Genomic DNA, 21833 nt, shown 5'->3' with positions numbered 1-21833 from the left:
GAGAGTAGAGTCGAAGATGACCCCCAGATTCTTTGCCTCACTGGTGGGTGAGGGTGCAGGACCAAGGGAGGCCGGCCAGAGTCAAAGTGGGGAGGCGGGAGCAGGGGTCCCAATGAGGACATCTCTGTCTTACTGGCATTAAGGCAGAGGTCATTAGCAGCACACCAGGACTGAAATGTGGACAGTCAAGAATGAGCGAGGAGGCAGAGGAGGCAGAGGATAGCCTGAGGGTAGCCTGAAAGAGAGTGGTGTGTCATCGGCATAACACTGAACATGTGGGCCAAAGGGGCCATGTCGGTTGCTTTCCAAAATGCAACATATTCACGTGTAGAGGCTTGAAAGTGCAAAGCAGAGCAGCAGAGACGCGAGCTATAGGGCTAATATGGGTGGTGTGTATAAATAGGTCATTGCACGCAAAGACCCACAAAATAAATAGTGCAAAGCGGGTTACGTTGCAGGCAGGAAAGCAGCAGAGGGGAAAGAATAGCTGCAGTGGCTCCAAAGCAGGCTTCTGCATAAGTCTAGGGTGGAAAAGGAATAAATAAAAGAAAAGGAAATAGAGGCCAGGACAGCAGGCCATGCAGCAAAGAGGTTCCCCTTGTCGGGCCTCAGCCCCATTCTTCAGCCCTGCTCCTTTCTGGTACTCTGCTGGGGATGCCCAGCCTTCTATCCCTCTGGCTTTTTCCTCTTCTAGACTCGGCTCTCTCCACTGGTCCTTTTCCAGCTTTCCATTACGTACTTATCGGCTTGCACTATTTCGGATTACATGAAAACTCAGGGTGTATGTGCATCCCGTCTGGACTTGTCCTTCTCTGCTATTTCCGGAACATCAGCCGCTCATCATTTGCTGATCTTGTTTTGGACTGTTCTTTGGTGGCTTTTTCCCTTTGCTTGGTCTTTTTGGGTGGGAATTTTGTGCCTTTGCTGGTACTACAGCTGGCATAGTGGCTTCCTCCCGAGAATGACTGTACCGCTATAAGGACAGACGATCCTCCAGAAAGAAAGGAACATCTCCACTTCAAGAAGAGTCACATAGTCCGTCCAGCAACGAAGACTCAGGTGAGGAAGACTCTTGCATTCAGACATTTTATGGCAAGTCCATTTAGCAGGGAGTGTAGGTCGGAGTGTTGTGCAGCAGCAGGACAAAAAACAAAAGGAGTGGGCATTCTAATCCATAAACAAAATTCAAGATGAAACCAATCTTGGAGAGGTGAGACCCGGTAAGGTGGTCCATGGGATTAAATGGAACCCGGTGGCGCTGTCAAGTGTCGAAAGGCAGAGCATTAGGCTGAAAGTTCCTTAAGAACCCTGGATGAAAGCCCTGGTGTCTAGCAACTGAAAGAAATATATAGGTGGGAATTGAATGCGTGTCAGGATTGCGCCTTGAAGGTGTAGTAGCAACGCTCAAGATAAATATGCACGCAATAAGCATCCCTTTGGATTTCCAGGGATTCCGGAGTTAGTTGGATATCAGGAGGCAGCTGAATCCAACTTTTAAAGATTTCCCCTGCGTTTCGGTGGTGCTCTGCTCCTATACCCAGACAGACGGGATTTTAAAAGCTGGGGAGATCAACAAAACAATCAAAACATCAGTCGTTTGGAGAATTTAACTGCAAGTACATGCTCACAAAAAATAACACTGCAAAGAGGGAACAGCCAAACAAGAGACTTGGTCCTGCAGTCCTTTCCTCTGGCAGGATACAGTATTTGCTGCTATGATCAAAACCTAGAAAACACAATAAAGATGCCTAAAAAAATAACCAAAGAAAGAAGAGGGCTCTAGTCTTATAAAGGAGGCTGCACATCGGTAGAAGATTGAAAAGGATAGAGGCGCCTCATTTCATCTAAGGGGATGCCTGGTGGCAGCCAAATGGAACCTAAACGCATGCTAGAGAAAGCAGAAGGATCCCTGTTCAGAGGAACTTGGAGGAGGTGGTCTAGCGAGAAAAACCTGCAGCCTAGAGAAACACATGACGTGATTAAGCACTTAATCAAGCATTGCAGGAATTCACAGAAACATCTCCTGTGCGAGTAAGACCGACAAGATGACAATGCCCACTAACACCACTCTAATATCGCAGAAATTACAGACTCAAATTGATCAAACTGGGTAAATCACCTGTTTATTTTTATTTTATTTATTTCATTTATTGGTAGTGCTCAGACTCGGAAGCATCACAGCATTAGTAAAATTGCAGTACATGTAACATAATTACTGTTAAAGTTACAGGCAGTAAGTTTCTGGTGAGGTAAATGTAATACAGGTGGTACATTTACAAATCCCGGGTTAGCTGGCAGTACATATGTGGTGCAGTCGTGCAGTAGGTTCAGGGGTATTTGTTGAACAGTGCCAATTTTATTTCTTTTGCGAAAAACTGGGTAGATTGGTTCATCTTGGATGCAGAGAGGTAGGGCGTTCCACAAGGCGGGGGCAGGAGTGGTGAAGCAGGATCTGCCAGCTCTCTTTCTGTTGAATCTGGGGGTGGTAAGTGAGGTGGACGAGGAGGAGCGCAGGCTGCGTAGGTAGGATTGTTTAATGATGCGATGGGTTAGGTAAAGGGGGGAGAGGCAGCAATGGCTGATGGACTGTATTTTCAACTCAATGTGTGCATTGATGGGTAGCCAGTGTGCTTCACATCTCGCAAGCGAGATGTGGTCAGATCGTTTCAGGCTCCAAACTGCCCTGACAGAGTAGTTTTGGATAAATTGTAGTTTGTTTAGGTTTTTTTGAGAGGTTCCTGAAAGGATGCCCTTGCAGTAATCTAATTTACTGTCAATGATGATCCTGGCTAAGGTAAGACAGTTGCTGGTCAGGTATTTTCTGGAGAGGTTGATGAGTTTGATCGAATATGGTCGAGGCGACCGCCTTGACATGTTTGTGCTTGTTTAGCTCAGAGTCGAGATAAACTCCCAGTGTTTTGACATAGGGTGATACAGGAGTGGTGATGTTCCCATCGATGCAGAAAGAGGCGAAGAAAGGGTCAAGGTTTTTGAAGCAGTGCGGAGAGCCGACCATGAGCAGCTCTGTCTTGTCACAATTTAGGCAGAGATGGTGGGTGGCCATCCAGGCCTGGATGATGCTGTAGAAATGGTTAATGTTGGTAGGGTCTAATTTGTGATTGCCGGTGAGTTTGATGCATGTCATCTACAAAGTTTGTTTAAGGGATGTTTAGTGTATCCATATGGTCAAACAGTGGCTTTGTGTACATATTGTACAATATAGGTGATAGAAAGGATCCTTGTGGGACACCATAGGAGACGTGAATGGGGTTGGCTGCTTCTGCCCCGGTGAAGACCCTGGAGGACCATCCGGATAGGAAGGATTCGATATAGTTAGCTGCATCAGATGAGAGTTTGAAGATGGCAGTAAGGTGGGGGCATAGGATTGCGTGGTCGACAAGATTAAATGCTGCAGAGAGATCGAGTAGAAAGAGGATGGCGAGATCCCCCGTATCGAGGATGAGGTCTAGCTGGATCTGAAGATCGAGGCGGGCTGATTCTGTGCTGTGTCTGAACCCTGATTTCAAGATGAAGTTGCGAGTAGGTGGTTCGGTCGAGGATTTTCAAAAGGTAAGGCACTGTGGTGATAGAGCAGTAGTTTGTGGGCAGGCTGGGGTCTAGGGAGGGTGTTTTCAGGAGTGAAGTGACCTAGGCTTCTTTGATAGGGTTGGGAACTCTGTGAGAGTTGAAGGAAGCGTTGATGAAATTGTCAATAGTGGGTGCAAGTGAGTCAGCGCACAGTTTGTTGAGGTGGACCGGGCAGATGTCACCAGTGGTGGTGGCTTTGAGGTGTTGTATGGAGGTGAGCACATCAATAGAGGAGACAGGGGTGAAGTGGAAGAGGGGGGTTTGGGGAGTGGGGGTGATGGTAGGGGGTACCAGGGATTCTGGGGGAAGGAGGAGGTATTTTTTTAGAATGCTTTTGTCTCTGACTTGTTGATTTTGTTAGCTAGAGCTGATTGTATAAGGGTGCACCAGGCTTTGTCCTTATGGAAACTGTCGCTTGGAGGGGAAGGGGGGGCGGAGATTTGAGTTCCTTGAGGATTTTGAAGAGCTCTCATGTGTTAGAGCTTGCTTTGTTAATTCTGACGTTTTTGATGCTGGCTTTGGTGGTCTGGATAGCTGTTTTATACGTACAGGCAATGGTATTGAAGGCCTCCTTATTGGTGGGAGAGGGGTTTTGGTGCCAGAGATGCTAATGGCCGTGTTTGCGCTTGCGGAGGGATATTAATTCCTCTGTGAACTAATCGTGGAAGTAATCTTTTTTGCGAGCTGTGGTTTTGAGCAGGGCATGCTGGTCTAGGGCACTAAGGAGTGCAGTGTTGTAGGCATGGAGGATGGTTTCGGGATCAGTGGCGTCAGGTTGCGCCTCAAGGGCAGCACAGATGGTAGGATACAGCAGCTCTTTGGTCAGTTTGCAGGTGTGTCTGTGTGGGGGGGCACTCGTTGTAGGGGTAGCGGTGGTGGGTACAAATGATATGGTAAAGCAGATCAGAGAGTGGTCGGTCCATGGTACAGGGCCTGTGGAAGTAACTTGAACGGGTAGGTTGATAGGTAGGATCCAGTCGAGGATACAACCTTTATCATGGGTGGGGGAGGACACCATTTGGGAGAAGTTCATCTCCTTGAGGGTTGTGGTGAGGTCTGCAGACTTAAGGTCAGTGGGGTCTTTGTAGCCTCGGTTGAAATCACCTAGGAGTAGGAATTTGGTTTTAGGCTTAAGGAGAGGGGCAATGAGCAGGGGGATGTCAGCGTCCGGGTGCTGAGGTTGTTGGGTTGGCAATAGAGAAGTATCAGGGTTTGAAATTGAGATTTGATGAGCAGGAGCTGAAACCAGCTCTTGGGTGTCAGACATCACCCTGTAGGAAGGAGCTACCGCAGGGGAACCAGGAACTACCAGATAGGCTCTTTAACTTTTGTCAATTTTGTATGAACCGTTGTGTTTGGATGTGTATTATATGTGTTCTAATTCTTCTTTATTAACATTCTCAAATACTCAAAAGTTAATGTTATATGCTTGGAAGGCACCAGTTTTCCCTAGAATCCAAATGTAGTCGTTGGTTTCAAGCTAATCAGTCTCTACTATGCTAGAAGCAGGAGTTAAATAGCTCCCAGCTCCCCTCAATTTTGAACCCCGAGTATGTTGATAGTGTATTGGGGGTATGATTTGGCTAATAGGAGTTCGTATCCAGACAGGGGTGGGAGGTTCTGATGGAGAGGGTGGATTTGGATATGATTGTGACGACTCCACCTTGGTTTCCTTCTCTGTGGGTTCTCAGTATGGACTAGCTGGTTGGTAATTCTAGAGATAATGGATGGCCAGCTGCCTCGTGCAACCGAGTGTCAGTTAAGGCTAGGAGGTAAAGAGTTTATTCCAAGTATGAAGTGGGCGCCCAAGGAGCGTGCATGGATGAGGGCACAGATGAGTAGTTTAGCACGAGGGGTGAGGAGGGTGTTGATAGGTGGGTCGGGTGGATTTGGGTGGGCGGGTCAGGCTGCGTGTGGGGGGTTGGTGGAGTGCTTGGTATTTTGTGGCATGCATGGGGTTGTCTCATAGGGTGTATGTTTTGGATTGAGTGGGCGGGATTGGCGTTGTTGGTGCATGGATGGTTTAGGTCTGCCGGCTAGTCTGATGTGAAGTCTGTGCAGGCGTGATGTGGCAAGGCATGGGGCTGTGTGCAGATTAGTCAGGTTAGTGGTCAGGGAGGGTGAGGGTTGTGTGGTACGTGTACTATTGAGAGAGTGCAGTGTCAGTTTAGATGGGGGTTGCTTGCTGGAGTATATGGGGTAGCAGATGGTGTGGTGGGAGGTGGCGGCCGGATGATGTTGTTGAGGGCTGGGTTGTTAGAGTGATGGTGGGGTTCCAGTTTTGGTTCCGGTATGCAAGCAGCGAGCTTCGGGGGGGCTGTTTGGAGTTTAGGGGCAGCCATAGGGTTTTACTGGTGGGGTGTTGAGTGTTGTGGTAATGCATAGGGCCTGGTAATCGTAGTGGCACAGGGGAAGGCAGCAGGAAGCAACATTTTACATTTATCCTGGGGGGCAATAGCAGTGGCGCAGGGCATGGCAGCAGGAAACAACATTTTACATTGATCCTGGGTGGCAATAGCAGTGTCATAGGGAAAGGCAGCTGGAAGCAACATTTTACAGTTCTCTTGGGAGGCAATAGCAGTGGCGCAGGGTAAGGCAGCAGGAAGAAACATTTTATAATTATCCTGGGAGGCAATAGCAGTTGAGCAGGCCAAGGCATCATGAATCAACATTGTGCAGACGGTACGTAGAGGGCGCTAGAGGGCCAAACAAGATGGCTGCACTGTAGCGAGCTCCCGCACGGCCAGATATTAATCCTGAATAATCCTGCATAATTTTGGAATTCTACCGCCCTGACCTGAGTCTGCCTAAACCTCCTAGACTTGCTACACTCACCAGTGAAAATTTGTCAAAAATCGGTGCCCCGGTGACCCCTAACATGGTAGCCCGCGCTCGCGTCCTGTGTCATCCGAGTAGGCACATCCACGGCTGGGGCCGTATGCAGTCATCAGCGCCCGAGCGGAGCCCCAGAGTGACGGCGGCTCCTCCCCGCCACTCCCCGCCACTCGAGAGAAGTGCCGTGCGGTGCACCCGTGAGCAGCGGATGAAGAGCAGAGCCGGACCCCACCCCCCGCCGAGTCGACAATATGTGACACGCGGCCCGTGGTTGTGGCCGGAGCAGGCATCCGAGGCATGCAGCGGCGGAAACGAGTCCCCAGCCGGAAGAGAAGAGGATCGAGCACATATCCACCTCTAACGTCCGGACCCGACGCCGGGCGCGGCGTACCCAGACAGGAACCAGGGAACCACGGCCCTCCCTGGAGGAAAGAGATCCACACAACACACGAAGGACAGACTGAGCCCAGTGGCGGGCCCCGAGCAACAGACTGCTCGGCACAGGTACGGCGCGGGCTGGGTGGTAACTCGGTCTTAACTGCCTCGCTGCGTTCCCATACTGCTCCAACCCCGCGCCGCACACACAACCCGCATCTGCCGCCACGACGGGGAAAACAGACCGGCCTACATCGCCAAGCAGTGTCTCTCCTCCCGGCAAGCACACCACTGGGCTCCCGGAAGAACGCATTACCAGCAACTTACACCAGAGCTGGGCTCGACTTTCAAGCTCCCTCTCATACCGTGATAACTGGCACCACGAATCCAAGCTCCTCCACAAGGAGTAATGCATAGACGTCTACGGCAGTCCTGGTCCAATAAGGAAGACAGACAAATCCCAGAGAAAACTAACCTTCGAAGCTGGAACTGCCTCCAAAACCCCTAGACTCCAAGAAGAACCGGAGTACCCAATAGATGGTGAACACCAAATGGCAGAAGGGAGCGCTGCAATCGACATCAAGGGTCTCTTGCTGGAACTGAAGGCGGGCATCGGGAGTCTAAACAATAAAATGGACGGCCTCTCCTCTAAAGTCGATGTCCTCCAACACAGAATGGACACCCACCCTGAAAGCCTCAACGAGGTGGAACAACGCATCTCCAACCTCGATGATAACACAGTGACCCTAGAAGCCAGAATCTCTCAGCTCGAGACCCAAATGAAGGTCACTAGCTCCAAGTGCAAAGATTTGGGAGGCCGTTCCCGACGGAATAACATCAGGATTATTGGGGTGAGAGAACACCAGCCTGACACAAAAATGGAGGACTTTGTAGAATCACTATGCACAACCCTTTTCGGCTGAGATGCCCTCTCACACCTCTTTGTTGTGGAACGAGCACACAGAATCCCATCCGTCAAACCCATCCCAGGGACTCCCACCAGGCCAATAATAGCAAAACTACTCAACTATAAAGAACGCGACGCCACCTTGCAACTGGCCAGGGAGAAAGGAGAGCTCCTCCACGATGGGGACAGGATACATTTCTATCCAGACTTCTCCCCAGCCGTTCAGCCCCAGAGAAGATCCTTTACTGCTACAAGACAAAGACTAAAAGAGAACCAATTCTCTTACTCAATGCTCTTCCCGGCGCACCTCAGGGTCCAGCATTGGGGGAAAGTCAATTTCTTCCAAACACCAGAGGAGGCCAACGCTTTCCTGGATCGCGAAGGATGCCCAGGGCTGAGCACCAACCAAGCACCAATGCAAAGAGAAAGAAGCCGCAGAAACCCCTCTTGACAGTCTCAAGGTCATTGGCACTAAAACCGGAATACAAAAACACAGCAACTGGTCTAAATGTCACTGGAGTCTAGCACTCCACAGCTGTGCAACTTGGGAATCCCCTGTCGCCCCTTGCACAGCAAAGTTAATTCAACAGTTCATTGTTAATGGGTGGGAAAGTAAGGGATGGATCCGCGCCGTTGCCGATCTCACCCTGACCAAAAGCACCAACAGGCGAGTTGGGGTTTGCCTGTGTAAGGAAGGACGTTAGAGAACAAGGTTGGGAATGCACCCCAGACCGCCGACCCCGTCATCCCCTCAGCTCACCGTGCTCTGTCACTCCCCCTCCTCCGCTTGCTCTGGAGACCGGCAGGTGTCAGTCGCCGACGCTACCATCAACACCAGAAGATCCCTCATGTCAAGCCTAACAGCAGCACAAATATTCACAATAAGCGAATAATTCAAGGTCGCCACTTGGAACATTAGAGGGGGCAATCGCCCCTCAAAAACAAGGAAGCTCCTGCAATACCTGAAGAGACATGACATAGACGTTGCCATGCTCCAAGAAACGCATCTCCTTCCCGAAAAAGAGCACCAATGGACCCGCAGCTGGGGCTGTCATAAGTACTTCTTCTCGTACTCAGCCTATGCCAGAGGAGTGGCAATCCTGATCAACAGACAATCCGGGTTTCGACTAGTAAACTCCATTAGGGACACCGAAGGCAGATCCCTCTTGGTGAGAGGTATAGTGGAAGGAAAAGAGGTCACTTAAGTCAACTCATACGGACCCAATGTAGATGGAGCAAATAACTTTGACTGGGTGCTCACACACCTCGCAACACAGGCAGCGGGAACGATCATCTGGGGAGGCAACCTCAACACCGCCCTGGACCCAGCTAAGGACAGGTCGCGCAACACAACTTGGTAGACGCATGGAGACACAATAACTGGGAACAGCGCGACTACACATTTCATTCAGCAGTGCACAACTCCAGAATAGACTACCTTTTTATCTCCACCGGAGGTTCGCTCCAGCCAGGGCTCTGCCAAATATTACCGAAAACCCTTTCCGATCACTCCCCGGTAACCCTCATCTGCAATCCAGCCACCAACAAGTCTCACCTACTACATTGGCGCTTCAAGCCGGGCTCACTGCAGGACCAATTGTTCACCTCAGAACTCAGCGATGAGATCTCAACATTCTTGGAAAACAATGTGGGTTCAGTGACTTCGGCACGCATGATCTGGGAGGCACTTAAGTGCTTCGTGAGAGGGGTCTGCTTGGCCAAAGAAAACGGCATCCTTAAACTGATCCATCAAGAGTTAAGCTCCAGTGAAGAGCACTTAAAAACCCTCGAGCTTAAACTCTCTGCCGCGGATGACTCAGCAGTCCAGGCAGCTCTTAAGAAAGAGCTACAAACGTTCAGGACCACAGCGGAACAAGAAATAAAACTCATAAGCCGGAACAGCCAGATCCGTCACTATGGCGAAGGCCAAAAACCTGGGGCCCTCCTAGCGAAGCTGGTAAATGCCGACAGGAAACTCACAATGGTCGAGAGAATACGCTCTAGTCACGGCACAATCATGCACACAGATGAAGAAATAGCAGATACATTCCGATCCTTCTACCAAGACCTCTACACCTCTAAATACACCACTGACACCGAAGCATTACACAGATATCTCGAAGACACTGAGCTATATTGGGTAGAAAGAGATCTGCACGAACCCCTCAATGAACTCATCACATCAGACGAAATAGTCGAGCCATCAAATCCCTCCCCAACACCAAAGCCCTGATGGTCTAACCGGGGAATTCTACAAAGCCTTCACAAATACCCTAGCCCCCCTTCTCTCCGAGGTTTACCGTGAAGCACTAGAATCAGGCTCCTTCCCACAAACCACCCAAGAGGCCAATATTGTCCTTCTACATAAATCCGGCAAACCCCCAGAAGAATGTGCATCATATAGACCCATCCCCCTACTTAACTTAGATAACAAAATACTGGCGAAAATACTTACCAGGTGGCTGCTACCACTAATGCCGGGTCTCGTACTTGCGGATCAGGCCGGCTTTGTACCAGGCCGCAACACGACATTCGGCATCAGGAGGCTGTTCGGGGTCATGGAAGCTCTCAACCCCGATCATCAAGCTGTCGCTGTTTTACTTGATGCCGAGAAGGCTTTCGACTCGGTGGAATGGCCCTTCTTATTCGCAGTACTCACTCGGATGGGCCTAGGAGCCTGTTTCACTAAACTTGCATCCCTACTTTACAACAATCTCCAGGCGACAATAGTAGTAGGATTGGTGAGATCGACTCCCATCAAGTTACAACGGGGTACCAGGCAAGCCTGTCCTCTGTCAGCATTGATATTTGCATTAGTAATGGAACCCCTGGCGTCGTCCCTTTGATCCAATCAGCTCCATCGGGGACTCAGCATAGGCCCGCACAGGCTGATCATATTCCTATATGCAGACGATGTAGCGTTGTTCGTCCATGACCCTGTCGAAAACCTGAACCCCATAATGAGAGCGGTAATTAAATTTGGGGCAATCTCCGGGTTAAAAATGAATCATACCAAATCAATAATATTCCCGCTCACCCCCGCCAGTGCACCATTTGCTGACGACTTTCACTTTACATGGGAGACCTCACGGGTACGCTATCTAGGAATATTAATATCGCTAAACTACCATGAAGTCTTTCAGGACAACTACAAGTCAACATTAAAAATACTTCAAGATAAGGTTAATCATTGGAAATCTCTCCCGCTAACCCTGTGGGGCAGGGCCTCCTTAGTTAAAATGCTAATTTTGCGAAACTTCTTTACCTTTCCTCTAACATCCCCATTCTTCTCACACAACCTTTTTTGAGGAAACTCAAGAGTCTTGTCCTTGAACTCCTATGGGCAGGCAAACCCGCCAGAAAGGCTCATTCAACCCTTATACTCCCGGTATCTAGCGGGGGACTTGCTCTCCCGGACTTGGAGAGATACTATTGGGCGGCGCAGGCGCAGTTCCTCGGCCACTGGTACAATACTCACCTTGTCAGACCCCATGTCCAAATAGAGCGGGCCCTGGCGACTCCTAATCTGCTGAGGGCAGTGGTCATTAGTCAGCTCCCAGTGCCCTATAACATTATTAATGTTGTCCTCACTATTTATGCGGTCTGGAAAGAGACTTTCATTAAAATACGGAGTCTCAGTGAGATACTCAGCCCTCCTCCCGATCAAATTCATCCCTGGGATCCCTCTGACCTCTGAAAAAGTTTTCCATACCTGGGTAGCCAAATTACAGCTAAACACCATAGGTGATCGGTTCACTGAAGGTATCTTTATGACCCCACAGCAGGCATCAGAGAGAGGAGGCACTACCGCTCTAGATAAGTTTCTTTATTTTAGAACTAGATACACCCTCCAAGCACTCTTCCCCACCTTCCCACGTCAACCCTTGACTTGGCAATTATTGCACAACGTGATTCAAACGCAGGGGGAGGGAAGACTAGTTTCAGTCATCTATAAATCTATCCTAACTGACACAGCAACCATTAACCCCCGCACGAAAACTAGATGGGAAAAATCCCTTCAAGCAGTGATCCCCGATGGAGGATTGGACATTTATACTAAGACAAACGCAAAAAATAGCACTAAACTCAAGTCTCAAGCAAATTCATTTCAACTTTCTCCGTCAGACATACTTCACCACCACTAAAAAGAACAAACAACATCCAGACTCACCGGCAAAATGCGAGAGATGTGAAATCTTAAATGCAGACTTTGTACACCTCGCATGGGACTGCCCCAAGTTATCACCCTTTTGGTCCCAAGTCCTTCAGATCACGTCGACAATTATAGGAGAAGAAGCACAACCCATCCCGACGGTGGCACTCCTCGGGATGACGCAACACTTTTCTCCAGTTGTGAGGAACCTGACAGGTGTGCTACTGACCCTGGCCCGCAGAAGAGTCGCCATGTCCTGGGGACGGGAGCCAGTCCCATCGGTAGCAGACTGGCGGAAAGACATCCCTTACTGCCAAGACATTGAGTCTGCTTTCATCAAAACACTGCCACAACACGCACGACCTCCCGACATCTGGGGCCCGTTCGTGGCATTCCTAATCAACCAAACAGCCGATGATGCATCGTCCTCGACAGGAGAACTCGGCACCTGATACAAGAACACAAACCTTAGCCAAGCCAAAAAACCCTGGCATAAGTACTTATCCACATGGAGGAGGGTTCTAACTACGGCAAGGGTTGACAGACTGAGTGGGAGTGCGGGGGAGGTGGGTCAGGCGCTTTGGGAACACACCCCTTTGAGTTGTGATTGTTAATGTAATAAGTTTGGAAAAATACAAAAATAAAGATTTTAAAAATAAAAATAAATAAAAAAATTGTGCAGACGGTACATTCACCAGTGGCTTTGGTGAAAGTACATTGATCAATGGGATTTGACAGGGTGTTGTGCATGGACGTACAGGCTTGATGGCAGTATCTGGAGATAACGCACTTGGAAGGTTGTTGTTGTGAACAGTTTGGTCAGTGTGGGGCAGAATGGTCCAGTGTCTGTTGTTGTCAGACTTACAGTCTTTGGTGTGGCCAGTGGTTGTGCACGGGGGCCAGGGCTCATGTAAACCTGAGCTCGGATTACAGGCGTTGGTCATATTGCACAATCAGGAGGGTGCGTATGCGTACATCGATAGTGGCATAGGCATTGGACTCTGATGCAGTAGGGGCAGGAATCTGGTTGGGGGAGGCAGGGAAAGCGTGGATAGTTGCAGCGGTGTCATGGAGACCATTGGGCGCTCTACACATGCGCGGTGCAGGATGGAATAGCGTTAGGCGAGATATGATTTGGTGATAGAGGGGAGCTGCACCGCCGGGCAAGCAGGCATCAGTGTTCTGCAGCTTGGCCTCTTACCTGGCTGAGGTATAGTGATCTATGTAGTTGGTTGCAGCAGCTGCAGTGGATGCATTCTTGCGAGCAGCGGTGTGATGTTGGAGTTGTATACCCGGCCATCCCGGGATAGACAGGGAAAGACAGGGGCCTTAGACCAGGGCCTTTGGTCTGGGCCCGACAGAGCCTTAGGATTTGCAGCTGGGGGCACCCAATCAGGAAGCTCTTTGAAGCTGGGTGGCTCTCCAGGCATTTCAGAGGACACATGCACACAAGGCAGTGCGGCAGCTGTCTTAGGGGTGGTTTTTAAACCACTGATGTCAGTCAGAGCATGGGTTGCAGATGCTGGTGCCTCGATGTTAGGGGGCACATCATGCTCCTTTGTAGATCTTTGTGGAAAGACAGGGGCCTTAGATCAAGGCCTTTGGTCTGGGCCCAGCGTTCCCTCCCAGCTCACCATAGCCTCTGGATTTGCAGCTCGGGCACCCAATCAGGAACCTGTGCAAGATGGATACACAGAACACTTCAACAAGGCACTCAAATCTCAAAATTCCCCAGTATAAAAAAGAAATCCAAACCACAAATATACTCGTCTGATAGAGATCTGCCAAGAAGCAGATATTGTTGCTCAACCTGAATGAAAAACTAGACAGCCAGGCTGGGTCATTGAAAACATAATCCATCTAAATCATTTGGGCTTTATTAGAATTAATGGGAGTGCAAACACCAGACATATATTGGATATTGTACACCACAAAAGGAAATGTTCTAGTTTGCATAGATGTTAGGAAGGAGTTCAATCATTTTCAGTCGGACTGTAGGTTTGCCGTCATGCGAATAGAAGTGTGAAAGGGGGCATTCTGCAATAATGTGCAGGTACTTTACAAAGGAGCCGCAACAAAGTTCAACACAGAGTTTGGTCGACCTGTTTTCCAATATCAAAAGGAACTCGGCAGGGCTGCTCGTGATGATCCATCTGCTTTTGACATCTCACTGGTGCTGTCAGTAATAAGTATTTAAAACTGCAAGACCTGAGCTTGTGGGTATGGACTACACTAAACTGCTTGAATGAGCATGTATTGATCAAGATTGCAATTTACCCTGTAAAGTGGTTATTGGACCTCATAACATACATTTTTGTCATGAACGTCTAGTAAAAGAAATTATTTCCTGCTTTATGGCCGAACTATGGACTACGAAATATGCCTGCATTGGAAGCACAATTTAACATGCAGTATTCAAAGAGGCATGTAATTTAATATTATTATTAGGGTATTTATTAATATGGCATTTGGATAACACCTATTCCCATTGGTATTCTCAAAGGACTGTTGGTAGAACGCCCTTTGGAGGACCAAAGTCCATGGTATGAGAGACTGGTCAGAAGAATTTAGAATGAGTGTGTGCATATTAGCCAAGACAAAGGTAGGTAGGGGTGGCTAAGTCCCTGCTAGCGACCCCTGTAGAGATAGCTTGTGGTTGGGTGCTGTGAAGGTTGTCGGAAGAGTATGCAAGTCAAGGAGACTGATTATGTGTCCAGCTAGACTGAATTTTTATCATGGGACTTGGCTGCATTCTAGTATGATATGAGTCATTTATAACACGCCTGTACACAAGTGTTTCTAGGCGCAACAAGACAAGGAACGGACGACAGAGGAAGGACAAAAGACCAATCTTACTAGGACTTGTGTCATTCTGATCGTGTAAATGCAGGGGGAGGGCAGAGAAGTGTCAGGGGTGGAGGGGGAAGGGAAAAGTGCAGGTAGCTCATAAGTGCTGCCGGTAAGTGGCTCATAAGTTCAGAGAATCAGGGGACTGTGGGGTGGCAGATACAGACCCGTAAGTGCACAGGAGGACCGGAGGCAGTGCAAGGGCAACGACATGCAGGAGTCTGGACCCGAAGTTCAGTGTGGCCAGGTGACCACTGTGCAGAGCAGTCAGGGACATCAGCAAGTGAGAGGGAGAGAGAAAACGGAAGCGGAAAGGAAGGTCTTGAGTTGCTTCCGGAACCGGAGGTGGTCATGCTCAAGTTTTAGAGAGGCTGGGAGGCTGTTCCAAAGGGAGACCCCAGCAGAGGAAAGAGATCTACCCCCCACTCTCTGCCTGGAGAAGTGTCTGACCCTCAGAGAGTTTGATGTGGATGAGCAGAGAGCTCCAGAATGAAGATGCTTAGGAAGAGAAAGTTGGAGGTAGTGCAGTCCCCAACCCCAGAAAGCCTTGTGGGCGATGCAAAGGGTCTTGAACTTGATCCTTGCAGCCACAGGGAGCCAATGGAGAGATTTCAGAGCTGGAGAGATACGATCCCTGGGATTGAAGCCAAGGACAAGTCTCAATGTTCTGTTCTGGATAAGTTGTAAAGAGCGAAGCGTAGAGGCAGGTAGATTTAGAAAGAGGCTGTTACAGTAGTCCAGCCTAGAGAAGACCAGGGCTCTGGAGACAGTGAGCTTCTGTGGGGAAGTGAGAAAAGGAAGAATACCTCTAAGGAGGTTCAGCCGATAGTGTGACTTCTTAGAAACGTCAGATGTATGTATGTATGTATGTATGTTTGTCAATTTGTATAGTGCCGGCAGCCCGCAGGCATCAGGGCGCTCCAACAGACAAACACAAAGTTAATGGCCTCCTGTGGCTGTGTGCAAGGCTCAGAATATATCAAAGGAAGAGACCCTATTACCTAAACAGGTGAGTCTTCAGGTGTTTTCTAAAATTAAGGTGATTTCCTTCTTGTCTGAGTGCCAGTGGGAGTCTATTCCACAGCTGTGCTGCTAAAACAGTGAAAGATATAACCATACCTGTCTTAAGCTTGTATTTGGGTACTATTAGTAGGCTCTGTCCTTCAAAATGCACTTATGAACAAATGTCATAGCCTTGAATGTTATCCTCTCTTCGACCCTAAACCAGTGTAGAGATTTTCTGGCCTAGATAGTATGGTCCCCTCTCCTAAGATTCTTAACTTACCTCAGTGCATCATTTTCAATAACTTGACATCTAGCCAAGTCCTTTGCAGATCCACCGGTGAGTAAGGCATTCCCATAGTCCAACGTGGATAACACAATGGCCCTTACAATTGTGGCCATGTTGCTTTCATTGAGATAAGGACTAATAGCCCTCAGAAGGCAGAGGTAATCAGACATGTGAGGAGAGAAGGAGAGGGTGGAGTCTGTGGGATATATTGACCCACTAAACTGTGCTTTACTACATCACTTTGCTGCATTTGTGCAAGCCATCATCCTGCCACCCACATTTCAGGCGGGGTGGAACAGGGGACACACTGCAGGAGTGTGCCAGCGTGCTCTGACACATTTAACTGGAATTAAATGAAAGAGGCAGCATTGCTTTGCTGAATATCCAAGATTCCTTTTCCAAATGAGAACTTGTTCATCTTCAAAAATGCTGTTTGATGGCACAGGCCTCCGGCCCAATCACATACAATGGTTACAGAATGGGATTTTACCCAGATTACACCAAGGAAGTCCAAAAGGCCCGCCAGTCGTTCGATTCAGTTAAGAAGAAACTCCAGTCGCTATCAATTAAGTATGCTGTGTTCTTTCCGGCAATGCTGAAAGTCCATTATGAGGGCACCACCCACCTGTTCTATAACCCCAAAGATGCATGGGATTGGCTTGAGACACAAGTCCTCAATGGTCCTAGAGCATGACGCTCACCTCTTGACCCGTCCGCACAGAAACCTAAGCCCGGCAGCTCTCGCCCCCCTTGACCCCGGTGGACCCGGAAGCCGAAACAACACAGCATCTTGCCAACAGCACCACAGAGAATGGATGAGGCCTCTACACCAAAGGGCTCGACCTACAGCGTAACACCATGGGAACTTTAACTTAGCGGTAGCCGCTCATGCGGTGTAAGCACTACCCCAGTCCGGGTTATCCCGAAGAAGTTCTCCAGTTAAAAGTTTCATGTTTGGGTGACTGGTGCTCCCAGTTGGGGGGGGGGAGTACAGGGTGGAGGGAGTTCTATGGGTGAAGGCAACTGGAATCACAAGATGAGAAGGCAAGACACCTATTCACACCGGCACAGGAACCATAAACTGCCCACCGGTGGGGCCAATGATACCTGCACTATCCAGCTACCAGTCACATAATCACATGGCAACCTCTGGACGTCTCCTTCCTATGAGTACACCTGGGTACCCCGAATACACACCAAAACCCCACTGCTCCTCCCTGATGCCTCACAACGAGACCCAGGCAGATAGAGCAAACACCAACAAGCTCTCCTTATTGTCCTGGAGTGTCAATGGCCTAGGTTCCAGTGTGAAACGAAGATTGGTGCTCCAGTATCTCAATCGGTACTCACCAGACATAGTTTTCCTTACTGAAACACATCTGATCGGCACTGAAAACAGATTCTTTAAAAGATCCAACTACCCGCATACCTACCAAGCTGGGTTCACAAAGGGTGCCAGGGGTACAATGATACTCATCCATAAACAAGTCCCCCTACAGGTCAGGAAAATACAGACTGACCCTCGGGGCGGTACGTGATACTGCTCGCGGACATCTGGGATGAGAAATGGGATCTTGCTGTGGTCTACGCTCCCCCCACGCTCACGAAGGAACTACTTGGAGAACTGCAGAATTTACTCCTGGAGGAGGAAGCCAACTTGTGGGTGATAGGAGGGGACTTTAACGTTATGGATGTCATAGCCGAGAGGTCCCACAGGAGGGCTGCAAACCGACTCGCCCCTAAACCACTCTTTGCATTCACCGAAGCACTGGGGCTATCGGACACTTGGCAATCACTGCACAACGACGAAGCCGGCTTCTCCTTTTTCTCCAGTGTGCACAAAACACTCTCCAGAATTGACAATGCCTTCATCCCCCGCAACACATCCCATAGGCTTCTATCTGCTGAATTCCTGGCAAGAGGCATCTCGGACCACTCTCTGCTCCTTATAACTATGAAAAATGCTCGCCGACACCCAGATATCACCTGGCGCCTGAACACATACCACCTGCGGCTTCCCGAAATAGTGGAAGAACTTGAGAAAAAGACCACAGAATACTTCGAAATAAACAAAGGCTCAGTGGAATGTCTGATCTCGATATGGGAGGCATATAAAACCGTCCTCCAAGGAGAAGCCATCTCCGCGGTATCTGCCCAACGGAAACGACATGCTCAAAAGATCAGGGAGGCAGAAACGCAAGTACAAGAATGTGAACAACAACTCCTTGCACATAACACCAATTGCGCAAAGGAAGCCCTGGTAACAGCACAAGAAGCCCTCAGCAACATAGTTCTGGATAATGTGCAAGTGGCCCACTGGATGGTTCGGAGTCAAATCTATGAGAAAGGAGACAAGGCAAATAAAACCCTGGCCTGGTTAGAGAAACGTGGACAAAGCAAAGGGCATGTGTGTGCTATGAGATCTCCGGAGGGGGTGCTGTTGATGGAAGACTCTGACATAGTGGAAACATTTGCCGCCTACTATAAGAAACTTTATACTCCACCAACCGAATGCCCCACACCAGAGCCCTCTTGCTTCCTCGACCGGATTGAGATCCTGAAACTGTCAACACAACAAACAGATCTCCTTGACGCCGAAATCACCGAGAACGAAATCCAGGAGGCGCTCGCACAACTCCAACCTGGGAAAACCCCAGGCCCCAACGGGTCCCCAACGGAGACTTGGAAATGCCTTGGCGGCACACTCACGGCTCATATGCACCGCATGTTCCTACGCAGCAAAGAACAAGGCGCACTCCCCCCTGACCTCAGGAGGGCGAGCATAGTAGTCATACATAAAACCGGAAAGCCCCCAGAACAATGTGCCTCCTACCGCCCTATTTCGTTGATCAACGGTGAAGCCAAGGGCCTCGCCAGGGCACTAGCTAACAGACTGCTCAAGGTGATAGAGACACTCGTCCACCCAGATCAATGTGGATTCAAATCCACCCGCATGAACTTATGTAGAGTCCAACTTGCCCTAAGCAAAGCCCCAGAAATACCGTCGCCACTGGCACTCCTGGCGGTGGACTTTGAGAAGATGTTTGACTCTGTGGGGTGGGACACCTTATGGGCAATCATGGCCCGAATGAACGTCGGGCAAAGCTTCATCTCGTGGGTTAAACTCCTGTACGCATCCCCAGAAGCCACTGTGAGGGTGAACGGCAGGTCCTCCAGACCATTCCTCCTGGGCTGAGGAACCAGATAGGGGGGCCCCCTCTCTCCGCTCCTCTTCCTCCTCGCTATTGAGTCACTAGCAATTGAACGTAGATCAAACAAAAATTGGTCCGGATTCGCCTGGCCAGGGGGAGGGGAGAACCAGCTCTCGCTGTACGCTGATGACCTCCTTATATATCTTAGTGACCCGATCACCTCCTGCCCGACTGTATCCCTTATCCTGAAAGAATACCAAACCTTCTCTGGGCTAAAGGTGAACAAGGCCAAAACCATTTACTTCCCGATCCAGGGGGGCGAATCTGCGATCCTAGTGACTTGCCCCTACCATGTATGTATCAGGGAGTTTAAATACCTGGGCATACACATTGGCCCGACCGTAGACGGATTCCTTCAACCCAACCTACAACCTGTATTAGAGAGGTTTAACAGAGATGTCTCCCATTGGCAATCACTCCCCCTATCACTAATGGGCAGGGCAGCGCTGTTTAAAATTATGACACTCCCAAGACTCCTATACATTCTCCAAAATGCCCCACTTCCCATCTCCCATGAAACCTTCACACTCATTGACAGGAATCTCTGCACGCTGCTATGGGGAGGGAAACAACCCAGAATCGCCCTCAATACACTCCAGAAATCAGTGTGGGAGGGAGGCATTGGTCTACACTGTATATGCACATACTACCTAGCGACACAGATAGGGGTGGTAAATGATTGGCTACACGCAGACCCCACACTACCACACATCCGCATTGAAATAGAGACCATGCTCCCGGTGCCGCCACTACAGGTCTTATATGCCACTAACAACCAATTCCCGACAATACCAAGAATAACACGTCATATCCAACATGCCTGGGGGGATGCACACAAGCTGGTTGGCTGGAAGGCAAAACCAACACTGGCCCAACCCATATGGCACAACGCACATCTCCCAGAAATAATGAAAATTGGCTCTTTTGAACACTGGGGAACAAGAGGGATAACCACACTAGCACACGTGATCCAAGAGGGTTGCCGCCTAAGCTTTGATACCCTGCAAGACAAATTTGGCTTGGCACCTATGGACCGGTTTCAGCAGGCGCAACTAGCTCACGCCATACTCGCCCAGTTCCCAGACATAACCATACCCCCCTGTTCCCCCATAGAGACCAACGTTCTCCCGCAACAAATCCCCTACAAAGCCACCTCTGCCCTCTACCAGGCCCTTAACTCCTTCGGGGCTAAACAACTTGATAGGCTGAAGGAAAGGTGGGAAAGAGATCTGGGTGATCTGGAACCAGAGGACATGATAGACGTACTAATGGCCCCCCCGAGAGATTGGGATTGAAGCCAAACTCAGACTGATACAACTCCGAATACTCCACCGCTCATACTACTCACGTACAGCAATGGCCAGATGGGGAGGGACCAACGACGAGAAATGCATTCGATGCAAACGAGAGGTGGCCACCTTCTATCACATGATTTGGGAATGTCAAGTATTACAAGTCTTCTGTGGGGAATGCATTAATACTATCTCCACTATTCTAGGGACACCAATTCCTAAAGACGCCAAAATGACACTCCTGGGCATGTGGGGAGAAGTGGATCTGACTAAGAACAAAAAGAAAATCCTGGCGGTGGTGCTGGGTGCGGGGAAAAGGCTTATTGCCGCAAAATTGGGCTCAGCAGACCCACTAAATCTGAACCGCTGGAGCAATGAACTAAACAGATGCGCAGCTCTGGAACGTTGAATCTACAATGTGAGGGGCAGCCCCCGCAAATTTGAAAAGATATGGGGCAAATGGCTCGATGCTCACTGAGACACACCCCTTCCCTACCTCCCTCCCCCCTCCATCCTTGCTCTTCCCCTTCACCCCCTCCTTAACTCAAAGACATGAGACGTAACCAGTATTGCCAGTTACTACCTGCTTCGCGATTGTATGAATGCTCATTTGTCCTGTGCCGTCTTTGCCACTGACAATACCGCTGTGTTTTTCTGACAAATGCCTTTGTTTATATCCATGTTGTTGTTTGCTGTTTAAATCCAAATAAACAGAGTTATTTTAAAAAAGAATGCTGTTTGATGCTAAATTCATCCATTCCTCATGAAACTACTATGATTGAAAAGGCGCTGCCAGGCCCAAGAAGTCCTTGTGCCTCTGTAAAACCGGTCATAGTTCCTGAATGAAAGGCCCAGTCAAAGTAGCTTGGAAAGAAATAATGTTTACTAACGCAGCAACGCGGGTTCATTTTCTATACAATGTAGCAAACATCAGCTGTCTTCAAAAGAACTTTAACTATCTGAGCCTGGTCAGTTTCATATACCAGTGTTCAGATAAAACTCATTAATTCAAAGGAAAATTACTTTAGCTGCAAGGACATTGTGGAAATCTGAGTGAGCTGGCCAAAACCGAATTAAAGAAAGAAATGTCAGCTTGCACTACGTGTGAAAATAGGCTGCTTACAAAATAAGGAAAAACTAATGCCTGTGTTTTAAAACAGTACACTGGTAAATAAAAGTTTTACTTGTCTTTAGAAATATAAAGGAGTTTGTTACTGGGGAGACTATATCACATGTGTTATTTGATGTAACAGGCTTATTTAATTCTGGATTTAAGATCAAAAGTAAAAGATGTTAAACCCCGGGTGGCTTGAGTTACCAAGTTGAAAAACAG

The sequence above is a fragment of the Ambystoma mexicanum genome, chromosome 5p (genome assembly GCF_040938575.1).
Source record: "Ambystoma mexicanum isolate Mex_15411 chromosome 5p, UKY_AmexF1_1, whole genome shotgun sequence".
Lineage (NCBI taxonomy): Eukaryota > Metazoa > Chordata > Amphibia > Caudata > Ambystomatidae > Ambystoma > Ambystoma mexicanum.
Note: the sequence above shows the minus strand (reverse complement) of the source record.